The sequence below is a fragment of the Pelophylax lessonae genome, assembly GCF_965119305.1.
Source record: "Pelophylax lessonae genome assembly, chromosome: 5".
NCBI classification, from domain to species: Eukaryota; Metazoa; Chordata; class Amphibia; order Anura; family Ranidae; genus Pelophylax; species Pelophylax lessonae.
The window spans coordinates 8,780,224-8,795,941 of record NC_138772.1 but is presented as its reverse complement, the minus strand read 5'-3'; the positions used below and the strand labels follow the sequence as shown (position 1 = coordinate 8,795,941).

The 15,718-nt window shown below is 43.8% G+C and overlaps 1 protein-coding gene across 1 annotated transcript in view; it reads right to left on the bottom strand.

Annotated features, from left to right (window-relative positions):
* LOC309556402 (NACHT, LRR and PYD domains-containing protein 3-like) overlaps positions 1–15,718 on the bottom strand; it is a gene marked incomplete at both ends in the record, with an annotated part of 545,473 nt that overhangs the window by 305,973 nt on the left and 223,782 nt on the right. The window lies entirely within an intron of this gene.

Below are 15,718 nucleotides of genomic sequence, written 5' to 3'. Positions count from 1 at the left end.
CTTGTGCCATGTAATTTGTCCCTTGCTGGATATAATATATTTGGTTGATCATGCCTGTTCCTGTGTCCCCCTGTCAAGTTCCTCCACCGCAAACTCGCTCATCCATGTCTTTATGGACCTTGCTTTGTGCACTGGTGCACGGTCATGTTGGAACAGGAAAGGGCCATCCCCAAACTGTTCCCACAAAGTTGGGAGCATGAAATTGTCCAAAATGTCTTGGTAGTGGCATCTTAAGAGTTCCCTTCACTGGAACTAAGGGGCCAAGCCCAAGTCAATACCATAATCCCTCCACCACCAATAGATTTGGAGGGGTGGACCAATACTTTTGGCAATATTTTATTTTTTTTAAATCTCTTTTTATTTAATTTTACAAACCAACAAATCATACAGAAAAAGAAAAAGAAATAGATAATAATCACAATATCAAAGTCTATTATTCTATATTAGAAAAAAAAGAAAGAAAATAAAAAGAAAGGAAGAAAAAGAAAGAAAAGAGAAATATATAAAGTATAATTTCTCAACATCCTAGCATAGGCTGGTCCATTTAAGTGATAGTGTTAGCGCTTCACCCTTATATATGTGAATATAGAACCTAGATATGTAAAAAAATATAGATTGATTTGAGGGAAAAAGTGATAACAGTAACAGTAATCAGACCTACAAGACATCTGTTTTTAATCTACCCAAAGTTTGTGCTACTTTTGTCTTTAAATACCAATCCGTATATCTGAAGGGGTTCATAAAATGTTGAATGTCCTCATCCGTAAGTTCCTGTTCTATAAAGAGTTTCCATTTGTCAAAGAACTTTTTGGTAAGGATATGGTGTTGTTGGACTGTGTCCATGCGTTCTTTGTACATTAACGACCTGAGCTCCGTCTTGAGGGCAGATAAGGTAGGAGGGTTAGGTTGGATCCATGATTTTAAAATAGTTCTTTTGGCCGCCAAGAAGCATAGATGTGACCACAGAGGGACAGTGGCAAATGGGCTCAAATGATCGATAGTGTTCGGGTGGTTAATTCCGAATAGCATAAATTGCGGAGACTTCCGTAAACGGGTATTCATTACTGTATTGGCATAATGGACCACCTTGTCCCAGAATGGAGTCACTCTGGGACAGGACCAAAATCTATGGGCCACTGTAGGCCTTATTGACATACATAGGGGGTATGTTGCTCTGGTTTTGTTATCCCTAGTAAAAAGAGCTGGAATATAGGCCTTGTGTATAAATTTAAATTGGGTCTCCCTCCATATCTCATTTACGGTAAGTGTCCTGATAAGTCTATAGCCCTGGAGAATTTGATGTGAAAATTCTGGTCCAGGAAAGTCTGTATGCCACTTTTCAAAAGACCTATCTGCGGAAAGGGGAGACAGCTCATCTTGTAAGATTTTGAAAACCATCGATATCGAGTATGACCGTTGCTGCAATAAAGTGTCGATCACTGTATGTTGAAAGCCTTCTGACAGACTTGATGCACAAGAAGAGATATATGAAGTTGCTTGATAATAGGCCAGGAAATGTGATTCATATTCTGCGGCAAGAGCCGGGAAAGATTTAAATTTGAGTCTAGAGGTCCCAGTTTCTGTTTGAATAAGAGAATGAGCTTTCACCAAGCCTTTTATTTTCCACACTTCAAAAGCTGGTTGGTCCCGTACCTGAGGAAACAGATTCCCCACCAACGGAAGATATTTTGAGATACCAATTGGTATGTGTAGTTTCTTATAAACTTCTCTCCAGGCTATAAAGGTGTCTCTTAACAAAGCATGTTGTTGTATACTTTTTGGTAATGATGAAAATTTGATATGCAGGATACCTGCCAGACTTAAGGGGTAAGCTATTTGTTCCTCCAGAGTGTTGTTAGTATAACGATTTACTTTCACAAGCCAGTCTAACCCATATCTCATCAAACTTACAAGGTTATACAGTCTAACGTCTGGAAGACCAGCCCCCCCTATGTTCTATGGGAGATGCAACCTAGCCAGCGAAATTCGCAAGCGTTTTCCCTGCCAAATAAATTTTGAAAAGGCCCTATTCAAGAGTTGAACGTCTTTATGCTTCAATAGTAGGGGTATAGTTTGTAACTGATATAATAGGCGTGGAAAACTAATCATTTTTATTAAGTGGCATCTCCCGAAGAATGACAGGGGTAAATTCTGCCACATATACAGTTCTCTCCTAATTTTTTCAAACAGTGGAGTAAAGTTTAACGTATACAGAGAAGACACATCCCTATTAATTTTGATTCCTAAATATGTAATGTATGACTGTCCTAGAGGGAAAGGGCAAGATGTGTCCCAGTGAAGGATGGTAGATGAAGTAAGCGGAAGAACCTCACTTTTATCATAGTTTACTTTATAGCCTGTCAGTTTTTCAAAGTCGTTTAAAATATGTTGTATGATTTTTAAATCGGCCCGAGGATTAGATGTAAAAAGCAGCATATCGTCGGCAAATAATGCCGTTCGTATTTCTTCATTCCCTATTTGAATACCCTGCATAGGGGCCTGTTCCAGAAAAAATCTGGACAGGGGTTCCAGGGCGAGGTTAAAAAGGATTGGGGAAAGCCGGCATCCCTTCCTCGTACCCTTATATAAAGGTATTGAGGCAGACATCCCCCCCGGAGACACAATTTTCGTTGCAGGTCTAATGTACATTGCTTGGAAAAAGCTTAAAGCACATCCCGTAAAGCCCAATCTCCCCAAGCTCAGGAATAGCCACTCCAGATTGATGTTATCAAAGGCTTTTTCCGCATCGAGAGAGACTATGGCCATAGATTTCTTTCAAAAACATTTTATTAAATTTCTTGGTGAACACAAACAGGTGAATAACAGCAGGTTTACAATGACCATATACTACAATGCAGAGTATTGTTAGACATGTAACACGGTCATTAACAAAGGGGAAAAGAAAGAAATCATAAATTGAGAAGAAAAAAGAAAATACAGTACCGCCAAGGGTTAAAGTGATTGTATAGATAACTCATATGGGGGAGACCCAGCATAAACATATTGTGAGTTGTACAGAATGTGTAAGACTCAGGGGAACCCGTCCCATACTCCAGACACCCCCATAGGGGATCATGCTGTGTCCGGGTCACGGGAGGACTCCCCGGAGGGGGGCTGTGTCTTCTTTAAATAAAAAGAAGTGGGTAATAAATGGAGAAAGAAAAAGAAAAAGGGGGACCCTCATTTAGTATTAGAGAGAGGTAAATATTGGGGAAGTCGGAGTGGTCGAGGGTTGAAGGGCTCAATTGCTTAATGTATGTCAGATGGTAAACGTATCAGGTATGGTGGAAGGGGGGGGGATGCAGGAAGGGCATGGAGGGAGGGAATGGTGGAGGGCAGTTCAGGGATAGGCAATACATCATTAAGTTGCGTTCATCGATTTATCAAGATATTGATAGAGAAATACAGAGCGGACAATATGAAAAAGAAAGAAAAAGTGTGGTTTTAGTTTGATGCTGAAATGTCAACGGAAGGGGTTATGTAGTTCTCATAAACATCAGATTTTGTGAATTCAAGCCAAGGGGCCCATATCTTGTAGAAATTGTCAGGGGATTCTCTGGCTTGGTGGATTAATTCTTCCATCTCGGCTACTTTGGTGATACGGGCGAGCCATTCCTTTGTAGAGGGCGGGGTTATTGACAACCAGTGACAGGGGATGCACATCTTGGCTGCATTGATGAGGTGTAGTGTAAGTGATTTCCTGTAAGCTGATTGTGGGAAGGGGGTATGGTGTAAAAGGTATTGTGCAGGAGAATAATCCGGAGTATAAGTAGTCATTTTAGAGATAAGGTCATGGACAATTCTCCAAAAGGGTTGAATAAGGTAACAGTCCCACCAGATGTGTAACAGTGTGCCTTTCTCTCTGCTACATCTCCAGCAGAGATTTTAATTATTTGCATTGATCTTGTGTAGTTTGTCTGGTGTCATATACCATCTTGTATATATTTTCATACCGTTCTCTTGCGCTGATACATTGAGGGAACCTTTATGTATATGAGAGAAGATACGCGTCCAGTCTGTATGTGAAAGGTGTATGGATAGTTCTTCTTCCCATGGTTTACAGGTTTTGTCTAAGTTGATGTCAAATTGTGAAGACAGGAGTGTGTATATAGTTGAGATCAGATGTCGTTGGGGTTCATTTTGAATACACAAGGTTTCGAAATTAGAGTGAGGTTTCGTCCAGTCTGAGGACCTTTTGGGAAATAGTAGAAATTGTCTAATTTGAAGGTAATTGAAAAAGGGTATGCCATGTTTGGGAAACCTAGTTGTCAGATTCTCAAAGAAAGGGAGAAGGAGCCGTTGTGGAATAAATGTTCAGCTCTTTCGGGACTATCTGAGGTAATGGTAGGGTTGCTATGGAGTCTGAGACCATGGGGAAAACATGAATTATTTGAAAGAGGTGTTAAAGGGCCAGGGGCAGAGGCTAGATTGAACTTTTTACATGTGAGTCTAAATATTTGAAGGGTAGCAGCGATCAGAGGGTGTTTTGTGTGTGGTTTATGAGTCAGAATTGGATCAATCCAGGGAAGTTGTCGCATGGGGATTTTCGACATAGAATTTTCTAAGGTAACCCAGTCTTTAGATGAAGCATGAACATGCCAGTCTACTACTTTTGTGAGATGGCAAGACCAATAGTACTTGAGCAAGTCAGGGAGGCCTGCGCCACCTTGCATCTTGGGAGAGGTAAGTCTTTGCCAATTTAGCCTCGGACGTTTCGAAAACCAAATGAATTCTGAACAAATTTGTTTGTATGTTAGAAAAAAAGGAGGGGGGAGTTTGATGGGTATAGTTTGTAGAAGGTATAGTAATCGCGGTAGGATGTTCATCCTAATGATGGCAATTTTCCCAAACCATGAGAAAGGGCAGTTTTTTCACTCGGATAGCTCTTGTTTGATTGAGCAAATTAATCGTGCGTGGTTTAGTGTGTATAGGTCAGGAAGGGATGAGGGGATCTGTATACCCAGGTAGGTAATTGAATGGGGTTCCCATACAAATGGGAAGTTTGATTGGCAAAGGTTGAGAATGTTTGCGGGAAGGGAAATATTCAATGCATTAGATTTAGTGTAGTTAATCTTTAGATTTGAGATGGATTGAAAAGAAGTAAGTTTGTGTAATAAGTTGGGGATTGAAGTAAGGGGTTCGGTAAGAAAGAGGAGGATATCATCCGCATATGCTGCAACCTTGTATTGTTTATCATCAATAGTAACTTCCTTGATGTCAGGGTGTGTGCGTATTCGGCGTAGAAAGGGTTCAAGTGTGATAATAAAGATAAGAGGGGAAAGGGGGCATCCCTGTCGGGTACTGTTTGACACGGAGAAGGCGTTCGACAGATGGTTATTGACCCTGACACGGGCTCTAGGTTTGGTATAAAGGGTCGTGATAAATTGAAGCATCTGATCTCCGATGCCAATTGCTTTTAAGGCTTCGGACATATAATCTCATGCCACTCTGTCGAACGCCTTCTCCGCATCCAGGGACAAGAAAAAACCCTGTGTGCTCGAGTTAGTGAGCCAGTGATGGATATTTAGGGCTTTTAGGGTGTTGTCTCTAGCTTCCCTCCCCGGGACAAATACTATCTGATCTAATGAAATTAGGTCGGGAAGGAGAGGGAGTAGACGATTTGCAAGGATCTTAGCGTACCATTTGATATCCAAATTCAAGAGGGAGATGGGTCTATAGTTTGTAACTAGTGAGGCGTCTTTTCCAGGTTTGGGTATAACTGTGATGTGTGCCTCTAATAGGTCAGGGCATTTTTTGGTGGCTAAGGTGTTGGAATTAAAGGTTTGAAGAAAGTGAGGGGTCAAGATATCCGAGAAAAGTTTGTAATAAGTTGCGGTCAAACCATCTGGCCCCGGACTTTTACCGGGTTTGATTTGGTTAAGTGCTGTGGTTGCCTCATCCAATGACAGGGGTTGGTTTAGTTTCTCTGTTGCTTCAGTTGAGAGGGGGCCTGGGGAATATTTGTTTAGGAAGGCTTTAATTTTGTCTGTTCTGGAAGTATCTGTTTTTTGTTTATCTAGGTGCAGGTTATATAGCGTCTAATAGTATTTAACAAATTGATTGGCGATACCCTCGTTGGATGAGAATCTGTTACCGGCGGAGTCCACGATTGAGTGAATAATTCTCTACGCTTTTTTGGCTTGGATGGCTTTGGCAAGTAATTTGCCGGATTTATTACCGATACCGAACTCATAATATAGTTTTTGTTGTAAGGACAATTTGCGTTTAACTACTTTACCCAGTATTTCTAGTAATTCAGTTCGAGCTTGTATTAGGTCATTTAGAGCTTGGGCGGCTAGGGACTGTTTGTGGACACCTTCAAGAGAGCAAATTTTTTCAGTGAGTTTTGAGATGTGTGCTTGTTGGATTTTTTTCCTTTTAGAGGCTAGTGATATTAGTTCTCCTCTAATGACGCATTTATGGGCAGCCCAAATGGTGGCGGGAGGGAGTTCGGTATTCGAGTTTTCATTGAAGTAATGTGTTAGGTTGGTTTTGATAGCTCTTATGTGTTCTTGATTAGAGAGTAACGAGTTATCAAGACGCCAGATATTGGAGTATGAGCGTTTGGAAGGGAGAGTCAGGGGAAGGGAGATGGGATGATGATCTGAGAGAATCATCTGGTCAATATCAGTTTTAATAAGACACTGGACAAAGTTTTGTGAAATGAAGAAGTAGTCAAGCCTTGTGTAGGTGTTGTGCGGTGTGGAGAAGAATGTGAAATCTTTAGTATTCGGGTTCATGGTGCGCCAAGTGTCGTGGAGGGTCAGTTTATGTAGTTCCATTTTGATTGCTTTTAAAGCTTTATATGAGAGAGCAGAGGAACCCGAAGAGGTGTCAAGGAGAGGGTTGAGTGCCACATTAAAGTCTCCGCCCACAATCATAAGTTCTGATTGGAAGTTTGTCAGGTGTCCTAGGACATCTTTGAAGAATGTTACTTGGTCAGTATTAGGGGCGTAGACGTTAACCAAAGTTATGGGGAGGTCGAACAGCGTACCTTTAAGAAATAGGAATCTGCCTTGGGTGTCAGTAATAGAGTCTGTTAGTGTAAAGGGGCAATGTTTAGAAATAAGAATGGATACACCTTTCGATTTTGACTCGAGATTCAGTGCATGGTAAGCAGTTGGATAGTATTTGTTGTAGAGTTTGGGGATATTATCTGCTCTGAAGTGTGTTTCTTGGATAAATATAATATCCGCTTTAGATGAACGGGTGGAAAGAAAAAATTTAGAGCGCTTTTCTGGTATATTCAGGCCTTTGGCGTTTATGGAATATAGTGAGAGTATTCTGGGAGGGGGTCAGGAGGTGGGGACGCAGGAGATGTCATCGTCAGTTCGCTTGGGGTGGAGATTAGGGAATAGGATAGAGGTTAAAGGGGATGGGAAAGGTATCTGTGAGGTTTTGTATTGGTGGAACAGAGGGGGAGAAGGATTGAGCCTGATACTGTGTGTAAAGGAGTGAGGTCTGGGACCAGGAGGACCTGCCTACCTGTCTGTCCTGCAGACCTAAGAAGGGAGTAAGCTAATGAAAAAGTCGGTAGATTTTAGCAGTATGTAAACTAGGTGGGGTTGGAGTTGTCCTGGCCGGAGGATGTCCGCGATGACCACAGGAACGTGGGCCGCCGCCACGAGGGATGAACATAGTAATGGTTACTGTCGGGAGAGTGGTATGGTTCAGCCTGTTGAGGTTGTTGGGTGTAGCTTATTATATCGGGGTCTGGGTGAGGTCAGGGAAGCCTTTAGGTATTGTGAAGATATTAACAAAAAGAGCAGCTAATAGCTCCAAGAGAGCCTTGGGGAGGATTTGTGTATGTTGTTGTATGATCTCGTAATAAAGTTGTTATACATTTAAACACAGAGAAAACCAGACTTGAAAATTAATCTGAGATAAACATCATTAAACATAGTTCAGTATTTCGTACATCACCTGGCATTGTTAGTCTATATAGATAAAGTAAACATGTCAAAAGTCGTATAAGAGAGATGTTATTCTTCTAGGAAAAATGGAGGCCTGAGTCAGCCACTGTTACTTCCAAGACTCTGACCATCTCCTCCACAGAAAACCGTGGGGGGGAGGGCCATAAATGGCATTATGGCAAAGCATGTAATTAAAGCAGAAGATTATTACGTATAAAATAGACATCTTCAGATGAACTTGGGCAAACTCTCAAAGAAGACATAATCAGCTAAATATTATACAAGATATAGGATACCTTGGTGAGGGCATACTGAGCGGTGCTCAAAGATCTTTGAGTGTAGGTTCAGTAGGCAATGCGCTTAAATTAGCTGTCATATCCTAAGAAGGTTAGTATCTTATATTTCAACCTTTCTTCTTTTTTTTCCCTTTTTCTCCCCACTTTCTACCCTCCTCCTCCCCTTCCCCTCTCCCCACTTCCCTTCTCCTCCCCTCAATGAGGAGAAAGAGGAGAGAAGGAGAAGAAAAAAAAAGGGGGGGGGGATCCAGTAAAGTACCTAGAATTGGAGAAAGTTTGAGGATGGAAAGAAGATCGTTTTCTCAAAAGTTCAGGAGATCTTGGTTCAAGCGAAGAAGTCCAGTGAGCTTCAGACGATATTAGGGTGGTTGATCATCGAGCATAGGATATGCATGCAATTGGTGAGGGATAGAGAATACATTAAGCCATGTGATAACCAGGGATGTGCAAAAGTGAAAAATAAAATGCACAGCGAACAAAACAATAAAGTGTGTAATGACAGTTATCTCCCACATTTAACGATCAGTGCGGGCTTTCCGTTGTTTCGGGGGTTTTGTCGGGCTGATTTCAAATGGCAGGCTATGTGAAACGGCAAAATCCCTAGTGGTTGAAGGAGATCTTTGGCGTCTGTTTCTGGTTTCCAAAACTTCCATGGAGTCTAAGTCGGGTGGATCGACAGTGAGGGGAGAATTCCAGAAGTCTGCGTACCAGTTAGGTAGTGCCACTTGTTGGATGCCTAACGTTGCGGAAAGGGCGGGAGGTCTTCCGGGACCTTCAATAAAGCTGTGCGACCTTGGGTAGTCGTGACAAGCAAAAAGGGAATTTCCATTTGTAAATTATACCTTTTGTGCGCAGAACTTCCAGGAGGGGTCTCAGATCTCTGCGATGTTGTAAGGTGATATTAGAGAGATCTTGGTATATGTGTATGGTCACTCCTTCATATTCAATTTGATTTCTACCTCTTTCAGTTTAAAATTAATTAGGCATAACACTACATCTCTGGGGGGGTCACCCTCTCTGCCTTTGGGTCTCAGGGCACGATGGATGCGTTCCATATCAATAGGTGACATTTGGGGGCGATCCAAGAGATTGTTAAATAAGCCCGTAATTACTGAGGATAGATGATCTGCATCAACAGATTCTGGGAGACCCCGTATGCGCAGGTTATGGCGTCTCCCCCTGTTATCAAGATCTTCCAGATGACGCTGGAGGTCTCTCATCTGATAGTCAAGTTTGTGAGTGACAGAGTGAAGGGTTAAATCATGTGTAGCTGTGACCTTTTCCACTTCTTGCATTCTGCCTGATAGAGATAGAATATCAGCTTTCAGTTCAGTTTTTAGATCTAAGATGGCTGCTCCCAGTGTCTCTTTTATATCAGCTGCTATGGCACGCAGATCTGACATATTTAGGGGGGGGATTGCGGATGAGGAGAGTGGTTAGGGAGGGGGCCATCCGATGTGGCAGGGATGGTGGAGTGAGAGGATGGAGGTGGATGGGTAGGCTGAGCGAGTACCTGTGCATATGAGGCGGCCGCCATGTTTGCCTTCTGGGTGTGCAGGTTCTCAGGCTTGCTTTGGCTCAGTCTCGGTCCGGATTCCCTCGGGGAGCGAGATCTGGTGGCGGAGGAGTTGCGGGACTTTGACCCCATCGATTGGCGGTTAGTGCAGGCTGCAGTGTCTCCGTCGGATGAAGCCGAATGCTCGAGGCGGCGGGAGCTCCGCTCTCAGGCAGCCATCCGTCTGCGAGGTCAAACCCCGCCCCCTGATGGCCATAGATTTCGACGGGTTTGCTCTAGCATGTTCTAAGACCGCTATGATCTTCCAGATGTTTAAAGTAGCTGATCGACCTTTGACAAAACCTGATTGTGTCTCATGTATGAGAAATGGTAGTATCTCGGCTAGTCTAGTGGCTATCAACCTAGCCAATATCTTTGCATCAATGTTCAATAACGCAATTGGACGATACGAGCCAGGCTGTAAGGTATCTTTGCCCTTTTTGGGGATGAGTTTAATGTATGATTCATATCCTGTTGGAAGGTAGGTACCTTTTGTCCATATTTCATTGAACAGTGATGTAAGATAAGGTAACAGACTATCTACCATTCCCTTATAAAATTTGTTCGTATAACCGTCAGGTCCCGGAGCTTTTTCATTTGCTGAGGTTTTGATTATATTATTTATTTCATCTCTGGATATCGGTGCATTAATCATATCTATTTGGGCCTCTGAAAGGGAGGGAAGATTTATGTTGTTTAATTATTTCACCGCCGCTTCTGAATCTTTAGCATATAAATCTGTATAGTATTTCTCCAGAATGGCCGTGATAGCTGCAAGTGAATAAGTAACCTTTCCTTGCTGATCGCAGAGAGATGTCATTAGTGTCGGAGTATGTGCCCCCTTTATCAGTCTCGACATTAGTTTACTAGGTTTGTTACCAAACCGATGAATTTTGGCCTCTGTGTGTGAGCGCTTCATTTGTTCCACCCTTTCGGCCCATAGATCAAAGTTTTGTTTAGCGTTATGCCATTGATTAATGTTTTCTAAGGTATTGGACTGTGTCATGTTCTGTTGCGACGTTTGTAATTGCTCACTGAGTTGTGTATATGTAGCTATTATAATCTTTTTATATCTTGTGATATATGATATTATGTTGCCTCGTAAAACCGTTTTACCCGCCTCCCATAGTAGAATGGGATCCATGTTCTCCTCCCTGTTATATGACAAATATTCGGTCCACGAAGTTTGTAAAAAGCAAATGAACTCCTCATTATCTGCCAGATAATTTAGGAATCTCCACATTCTAGATAAATTTTGATTGTATGTTAAAGTTAATGATAATGATATGGGAGCGTGGTCAGATATTACTATATCATGTATATTTGATGAAGTTATAAATGGGACCATATTTTGTGTACAGAACAAGTAGTCCAGTCAGGCCAAGGAATTATGGGGATATGAAAAAAAGTGTACTCTCTCTCTCAATAGGGTGACTAATACGCCAATAATCAATTAACTTCAAAGAGTCTATCATATCAGGGAGAGCCGTAGTACGTTCGCCAATAGAGTGAGCTGGAGGAGTATGGAGAATAGACCCCATTTTGCAATCTTCTCACGGATACATAACTAAGGTCTCCTCCTACTATATGATATATTGCTTGATACTGACAAAGCCAAGATACTGTCTCCTCAAAAAACGCCTTGGTGGGCGAGTTGGGTGCGTAAATATTTGAAATTTGAAGAGAATATTCGGGTAGTTGGATAACCACTGACACTTTCCTGCCCAATGAGTCTGTATGTACGGAGTGTGTAGTGCAGGACAAAGTCTTACTTATTAGAATTAGTGTGCCTGCCTTACGGTGAACCGCAGGTGAGCCTATCACTTCCCCCACCCATTGCTTTTTCATGTAATGAAATGTATCTATCCCTAGCTGCATTTCTTGCAAGAGCGCTATATCGACTTTTAGTCATTTTAAATGTCTGAGGATACACATCCCTTTGTTTGGGGAGCACAGACCTTTTAGGCTCCTTTCACACGGCCGCTCCGTGTGAAAGGTCCGCTGCGGGACTTTTTTTTTTTTTTTCCACGGAGCGGATGACATTTCTGTCATCCGCTCCGTGTGCCCGCATATCATCCCATCCGTTTGCGGATGATATGCGGACATAATGTAAGTCTATGGCACTGCGGATGTCAGCGGATGACACCGCTGACATCCGATTTTCCTTCCTTTCCGTTTTTTACATGGATGGAAAAATGGGGTTCTGTTCCATTCGTAAAAACGGAACAGAACTGACAGGAGGAAAATCGGGTGTCAGCGGATGGTATTCCGCTGACACCCGCAGTGCCATTCACTTACATTATGTCCGCAAATCATCCGCAAACGGATTGGATGATTTGCGGACACACGGAGCGGCCGTGTGAAAGGACCCTTACATTCCAAGAAATAATTGAAATAAATGATTTAGTGAGGCCATGATATTTGACAGTGTAGTTCAGTGTTATGCATCATATACTGTAGAGGTTACACAGTGGGTGACCTGATCTGAAATCTGCCAACTCTCTGAAATATTGGCTATGCGATGTGAGAGATAAGTGAAAGTAGAGAAGGGAGAAAAAAAAGAAACAATAAAAACAAAAAAAAACAAAAAACGGGACAGGAGGTCCCTATTAAGTAAGATAAGAAAAAAAGAAAAAAAAAAAATAACAAAAAGAAAAAGGACAGGAGGTCCCTTAAAAAGGGAACTCCTGAACATTAAAAAAAAATTCTGGCTTCACCTTTTTCTACATGTGAAGGAGTGCGAACTCTAACGGCTCCTAGCCCATAAGCTCAAACGGTGAAAGTGTCATCCCATTTGGGGGGAGTCAAGCTGATCAAACAGTGAGAGTGTCATCCACATTTAAACTTTTGGCAATATTGAGTGGATGAGCGAGTTTGGGGTGGAGGAATTTGAGTGGCCTGCACAGAGTCCTGACCTCAACCTGAAAGAACACCTTAGGGATGAATTAGAGCGGAGACTGTGAGCCAGGCCTTCTTGTCCATCATCAGCGCCTGAGCTCACAAATGTGCTTCTGGAAGAATGGTCAAACATTCCCATAGACACTCCTAAACCTTGTGGACAGCCTTCCCAGAGGAGTTGAAGCTGTTATAGCTACAAAGTAGGGATAGACCGATATGGTTTTTTCAGGGCCGATACCGATATTTTGGCCATCGCATATCGGTATCGGCCGATATTGGCCGATATTTTGTACATTTAAAATTTTGAAAAATAAAGACAATTTTTGACACAAATCTGGTACTGAACATGTTAATTTTTATTTAATGCTTAATGGCTGGCTTGCTGGCACCCTGTGTTGGGTGGCTGGCTGGCACCCTGTGGTGGGTGACTGGCTGGTTGGCACCCTGTGGTAGGTGGGTGGCTGGCACAGGGGCTGTGGGTGGTTGGCTGGTACAGGGCCTATGGGCGGCTGGCTGGTACAGTGCGTGGCTGGCTGTCTGGCACCCTGTCTGTGGGTGGCTGGCTGTCTGGCACCCTGTCTGTTGGTGGCTGGCTGTCTGGCACCCTGTCTGTGGGTGGCTGGCTGTCTGGCACCCTGTGGTGGGTGGGTGGCTGGCTGGCACAGGGGCTGTGGGTGGCTGGCTGGTACAGGGTCTGTGGGTGGCTGGCTGGCTGGTATGATCCCTGTGGCTGGCTGGTACAGGGCCTGTGGGCGGCTGGCTGGTACAGTGCCTGTGGCTGGCTGGTACAGGGCCTGTGGGTGGCTGGCTGTCTGGCACCCTGTCTGTGGGTGGCTGGCTGTCTGGCACCATCTATGGGTGGCTGGCTGTCTGGCACCCTGTGGTGGGTGGCTGGCACAGGGGCTGTGGGTGGCTGGCTAATACAGGGCCTGTGGGTGGCTGGCTGGCCGGTACAGGGCCTGTGGATGGCTGGCTTGCTGGTACGGTGCCTGTGGCTGGCAGGTACAGGGCCTGTGGGTGGCTAGCTGGAACAGGGCCTATGGGTGGGTGGCTGGCTGGCTCGCTGGCACAGTGCCTGTGGCTGGCTGGCTGGCTGGTACAGGGCCTGTTGATGTGGGTGGCTGGCTGGCACCGGGCTGCTGTGGGTGGGTGTATGGCTGTGATACACTCCTGCGAGACTAGTCCCGACTCCAGATGAGGCTGTCCAAGGCGAGGGAGGCAGCCTAAGAAGGCAGAATGACGTCACAAAAATATTGGCAATATCGGCCAGTTCCAGGGCCGATACCGATATATCAGGGAAAGTGCATATCAGCCACCGATATATCGGCCTTGCTGATAATTGGTCTATCCCTACTACACAGGGTGGGCCAACTCAATATTGAACCCTACAGACTAAGACAGGGATGCCATTATAGGCAGGCGTCCCAAAACTTTTGGTGATATAGTGTACTTCTGGTCAATAGATCACTATTCCAGCTGTTACATGTGTAGCACCCTCTTAGTCAGGTGTTAGATAGCAGACATAGTTTTGGCTTTCTCTGCTTAACAGAAAAGCAGCAGGTAAAGCAATTGTTCTCTCTGCTTATCAGAGAGCTGGATCTGCTAGTTAGGCCTGCCCAGTATGTCAAGTGTGTATTCATGTGGGCTGAGGAACTGTCCCCACTGTATCCAATGAAGAGGTACATTGGACAGTGGAGGAAACTCAGCCAATGATGCACAGGCTTTTTTTAACTGCCCCAGTGGGTTGGCACAGACAAGAGGTGCATCCTGGGATAGGGTATAAAAGCCAAGGGCACATGAGGCAGGGGGTCTTTGGACGGGAAGCCAGGTCCCAGAAGGAGGGTGATGGCTGTCTCTCCTTCTGTTGCTGTGGATGGTGGTCACAGGTGGTCGGCCTTGTGAGCCAAGAGTGTGGGGCTGAATCCAGAGGTCCAGGAAAGCTGACTGGTGGAGTTGAAGGCAAAGTGACTCTGGAAAAACAGTGTCAGTGAGTACAGAGAAGCTTGACGGGGGTCTGCCCCGGAAGGGGACCACTCCAGTGGATAGAGTCAGTGGACGGGTGTCAGCACACACAGTAAGAGAGAAAGGGGGTGCCAAGTTTAGAACCCTGAAGAGATAATTCAAGCAGAAACACTTCAAGTATTAAAGCATCTTCACTTCAGTGGCAAGGTGAAGCAGCGGCCTTGCCGCATCCTAAGTCAGTTGTCCTCAATATTGTGAATAGTTATCAGTTGGAGTATCCCACTCATCCCTTCTCCTATCCCAATTCTACAATAAACTACAAAACAACATCCCCTGGACTGCTCATTGTCTGAGCCAAGAATTTAAAGTGATATGTTTCCATAGACTGTTGCTACGGTTAACCCAGGGGAATCCAGAAAGTGTAATTCTCAGCAGTCCCCTAGGGGGCAATGCTACACATGTATAATACATTCTATACTCTGTACAGGTTTGATCCAGTTCTTGTTCTGATATACTAAGAAGCCTGCACATGTATTATGGATGCCTAAACTTTTTAATAAATTGCTCTTTATCTCTACAAGACACACAAGACACAACAAAGACCATTTCTGAACTTGCATCAAGGACCTAGCAGATTAGTCAAGAAAACATTCAACATTAAACACCTATTATTTACTGTTTCTCTCTGACTAAGATATTGACTGGATCCCCTTGTAATACTTGAAACCAATCCTCCCCTGAAAAAGGGGGGGGCACATAATAGTGGGACTTCATATGTGGATGATCTCTCAAAGAATTGTCATCACACACACACACAAGAATAATATACAGTCTTTTATTCAATGGTTATTGTATTGTTAAAAAGGCAAATTTATCCTTATCCTCATAAAAACCAAACCAAAAGGATATGGTTTTTATGATAGTGGGACAAAACTTGCCTTTTTAACAATACAACAGCCATTGTCTATTGGATGGTGTAATATAAATAAGGGTCCTTTCACACGGTCCGCCTCCGTTGGCAGACTTCATGCTGCTCAGCGGGGGAACAATCTGCCAATCCCCACTGAGCAGGCGGATGACAGCTCCGTCTCCAG